Source organism: Mirounga leonina, unplaced genomic scaffold (genome assembly GCF_011800145.1).
Source record: "Mirounga leonina isolate KUSES-001 unplaced genomic scaffold, KU_Mleo_1.0 Mir_268, whole genome shotgun sequence".
NCBI classification, from domain to species: domain Eukaryota; kingdom Metazoa; phylum Chordata; class Mammalia; order Carnivora; family Phocidae; genus Mirounga; species Mirounga leonina.
In genome coordinates, this window is record NW_023270649.1 from 6759658 (window position 1) to 6764620 (window position 4963).

General features: G+C 40.8%; 1 pseudogene; it reads left to right on the top strand.

The window, feature by feature from the left end:
• Positions 1 to 1250: 1250 nt before the first annotated feature.
• On the top strand, positions 1251 to 1905 carry LOC118026647 (annotated as a pseudogene).
• The last annotated feature ends 3058 nt before the right edge of the window (positions 1906 to 4963 follow it).

Here is a 4963-nt window from a genome sequence, read left to right on the forward strand (position 1 = left end):
TCTTCTGCACGGGCGGTCGCTTATGTTATCCACACACCAGCCCCCTCTGAGCAGATCCTGCCTCATTCCCTTCTGCTAATCAGCGGAGGCAGAAACCCTGGGAGGATCATGTTCTGATTATGCCTGCCACGGACTCCCAAGGATTCAAATGGAAAAAGATCCAAATAAGCTGCTCCACAATCTAGATTTTCCTTCATAGAAGACACTTGCTTCGTGCACAACACCTCAGGCTATTTTTACGTTGTACCCCAAAGAAGGCAACATCTAAAGGTGGAGTTTGAGCAAGTGATGGGTAAAAAAAGTAAATAGGCATGATTTGTTGTGTACAACATGCTATAGATCGTCAAGGTCATGTTTATTCTGTTTTTAATTTAAAAATATGTACGTAGGGGCACCTGGGTGGCTCAGTCGTTAAGCGTCTGCCTTCGGCTCGGGTCATGATCCCGGGGTCCTGGGATCGAGCCCCACATCGGGCTCCCTGCTCGGCGGGAAGCCTGCTTCTCCCTCTGACGCTCCCCCTGCTTGTGCTTTCTCTCTCTGTCAAATAAAGAAAGAAAATCTTTTTAAAAATGTATGTACATAACTATTTGTAGATCTATAAAGAAAATTATATGTGTTTTCTTTTGACACAAATGGTCATACTATATGTATTATTTTTCATTTTCCTTTTTTTTTTTTTTTTTTGGTGTACTGCAGAAGTTTCTTCAGACGGTTCATGTGGATTCACTCATTCTTGGTAATGGCCGTGTAATATTTCACTATAATCCCGTATGTACCATCGTGTAGTTAACCATTCCTCTATTACTAGACATGTATTTATTACTATTTATTTCCAATTTTTCTCCCTGATAAATGGTGCTGGAACTAACATCTCTCTATGTATATTTTTGCAAACTCTTAGCAGCACTTCCGTATATAACTCCTGCAATTGGAGTTGCTGGACAAGAGCTATGAACAGTTCCACGTTTGAGAGATATGTCGCATCGTGTTCCAAAAATGCCTTGCAGATTAATACTGTCACCATGGTCATTTTATCCTTACCTAAAATATTTAGAACTCTAATTGAAGGCCAATACATATACAGGACGCTTAAATATAACTTTTAGACAAGGGCAAGCCATAAATATTTAGCACCTTCTAAATTGTGGATCGCTCAGTTTATTTTTTCTCTTGGGTGTTCCTGGCTTGATTTCACGATGCCTCCACCTTGTCTTCAGTCAACCTGAATTGAAGCACTATTTCTCAAACTGATGGGCCTCTTCCTTAGTTATTTGGCCTGGGCTTTCGGCATCAGCCTAGCCAGCAGCAGATCCTGATGTGCGTGGGAGTTTAACAGCAGTTACTCCCGTTGTGTTCATTGGACTTTGGGAAACTTTCTATTTTCAAAGATTTAACATCTCTGGCTCCATTGTTGAGTTGCCGATGCACAGCAGGATCAACGGGAGCTGGGTCATATCGGAGAAAATCTGGTACGTGCAAGATCTGATATTGTTGGTGAAGTTTATGAAGTCAGTAGTCCTGATCTTTGGCTGGGTGGCACTTTTGGTCTGCCGGATCCATGCCCCATACCCAGATTTCCTTTGATCGTGTTATGACATCCCTGCCTTCTTTCTTGTCTTCAGTTATAGTTGTACTATGATTACCATGAGCTGGAATTTCACTGCGGATTTTTATGGCCAAACCACCCTTGACTTCCCACTTAGCTTTCCCATTGGAAAAGAAATGCTAATAAGGAAACGCTTCTCCTACGTGTTCCCGCTAGGACTCACAATTGCCACCCTCTCGAGAATAAGTGCCGCCATGTTCTTCCGTGAAACAGTGGAGTCAAGTGAAACCCATGGCTGTGGGCAAACGTCCAAAACAAAAGGTCTGAATGAAGGGCCTACTCTTTGGAATGACTGCTAATAGTTTTCTTGAAGAAATGTCCTACCTACATATCATATTGTTGTAATCATCTGCTCATTTAAAATAAAACGTGTTTGGTTTTTTGAGGTGTGTCTGAAGTCTTTATTCTATTCTACTCTATTCTGCAAACGTCTTCCTTTCTTTGGCACTTTTCACTTCCTGAAATCTGTAGACAAACGTATTGCATGTATACACTGTCAAAGCTCAAAGGTAGGAAAAAATACTTGTGTAATGCAAGCCCACAGGCGCAAGCATAAATGCACACAACCAACTCGAAGCCAAATCAGAGGTTATTAATTAGCTCACATATACACACAGGAAAATAATCATGTTTAGAGCTTAGAGATCTCTCTCTTTTTAAAAAATTTGATTTACTTAAGTAATCTCTATACCCAGTGTGGGGCTCAAACACACAACCCTGAGATCAAGGGTTGCATGCTTCTCTGACTGAGCCAGCCAAGCACCCCAGTAATTTTTTACGGGGCTTAAACTCACGACCCTGAGATCAAGACCTGAGCTGCGATCAAGAGTCAAATGCTTAACCGACTGAGTGACCCAGGTCCTTAGAGATCTTTAAGATGTTATAATCGGTTAGGTTAGAACAGGGTTTCTCAACCTCAGCACTACTGATATTTTGGCCTGGGTTCGTTTGGGGGTAGGGGACTATGCTGGACACTGTAGAATGTTTATCAGCATCTGTTGCCTCTACCCACTAGATGCCAAAGGCACTCCCTCTCCCCACCCTGTCGAGACCAAAAAATGTCTCCAGACATTTCCCAATGTTCTCTGGGGGGCAAAATTGCTCCCCATTGAAAACCTCTGGGTTATAGGTAGCCAGCAAGCCTGGCTAATGAACACTATGGCATGTTGAGTGGATTTTGAGGAAAACTATGGAATAATCAACTTCATCGGCTCAATATATCATAGCATCCATTTGCCTAGGTCTTTGGCTACCTTTAACTCAAGGGTCTACTGGGGTGATTTTGCTTCCCTCCCCCAGGGGACATTTGACAATATCAATAAAAAAATGTAATTTTCATTTTTTAAACAAGCTCCACACCCAGGGTAGAGCCCAGTGTGGGGCTGGAACTCACAACTGTGAGATCAAGACCTGATCCAAGATCAAAAGTCAGACACTCAACTGACTGAGCCACCCAGGTGCCCCCAAAAATGTAATCTTTGAAGTATAAAACTCTATGGTAGGGTTAGGTAGCTAGATAGATATAGCCGATATAGCCGAAAATTGGGTAACTTGGGGGGTAAATCTGAAGAAATTGCCTGAAACACAGCCTGGAATACAAAGACATTGAAAATATGAAAGAGCACTTAAGAGCACGACACATAGAATGAGAAGGCCTGATGTATGTCTGTCTCCAGGAATTTCAGTGGAATACAAATAGACTGTGAAAAAGGTGATATTTGAACTGAGGTTGAAATTTTTCCAGAATTAGCGAAAGATCTGATTCCTCCGATGGAGAAAGTACATTGAGTCTTGAGTAGGATAAATAAAAATAGATTCACACCTATCATAGTGAAAACGCAGAAACTTCAGATACAAGGAGAAAGTCTTAAAGGAGACCAGAGAGAAGGCAGAAATTAAATGATAAAGGACCTACAGTTAGACCAACAAACGCCAGCCTTCTCAGCAAAGAGCAAAACCAGCAAAAAATACCTTCAAAGTGCTGAAAGAAAGTAATGGTCAACCGGCAATTCTAGGTCTACTAGCCTATTACTTGAGAATAAGGACAAAATGAAGACATTTTCAGGTAAAGAACTTACAAAAGGAGTACTTTGGGAAGAAGGTAATTGGACCCAGAATGAAGGACTTGGATCCAGAAGCAATGATAAACAAAGAAATTAGTAAGTATATCTAAGCCAGCCCTGATTATAATTTTCAATGTTGATATTACAGAGTTCACAGATAGCATGTAAGACAGGAGAGGAATAATTAGGGATAAAGCTTTTTAATGTCCTTGTTTATTCTGAGTCATTAATTAACTTTAGTGGGTTTTTTTTCTTTTGCTCATTTACTAATTTATTTTAAGTAATCTCTACACCCAATATGGGGCTTGAACTCATGACCCCGAGGTAAAGAGTCACATGCTCCACCAACTGAGCCAGCCAGGCGCCCCAATCAACTTCAGATTTTAAGTGAGTATATATGTTAAAATTTTAAGGGTAACCACTAAGCAAATAGAGGGTGAAAAGAAATTAAAAGTAGAAGGACTGGAAAGGAGGAAACAAAACTGTAATCTTTCCAAGGCAACATGATTATGTAGAAAATCCAAGAAAAGACTATATAGTCATAATTCCATATATAGGAACTTTCTAGAAGAGGAGCACTCGAGACAGCCACAGAGCAGTGGTTCCCTGGTGCTAGGTGTGGGAGTGGGGTATGGCCACAAGTGGGCACTAGGGAACATTTTGGGCTGGCAGTCATGTTCTAGACCTGGATTGTGATTGTGGTCCTACAATTATATAAATTTACTAAAACTCTGCAAGTTGTATGCCTTAAATGAGCGAATTTTATGGTATACCAATTATATCTCAACAAATGTTTAAAAATAAAATCCAGTGGCATTCCTAAATGCCAGTGACAACTTTTTGAAGAATGTGATTTAAAAAAAATATATGCTATTTCCAATGGTAAGAAAGCCAATAGTGGCCTAAGGACTAAATCTAAAAGAAGATGTACAAGACTTTCATGGGAAAGAACAGAATCTTATTTAAAGTCATGAAAGACAAATCATTCAACAGAGGCATAGACTATGTTCATGAAGGAGATAACTCTGTTGTAAATTGGCAATTCTCGTCCATGTAAGAGAATTCCAACCAAAACCCAAGGGTTTTGTGTTCATCTGGGGAGCATTAGCTGCTGTGACAAAAGATAAAACAACAGTGACTTAACACAAATATAGGTCTACTTCTTACTCATGTTGGGTCCTCCACGTTGTGACTCAGGGGCCCCAGATCCTTCCTTCTTGTAGCCACGTGTCCTCAATAGGTAGATGGCAGGTTCTCTGGGCCCGTCTGCTTCTAGTGACAGGAGTATGGAGCA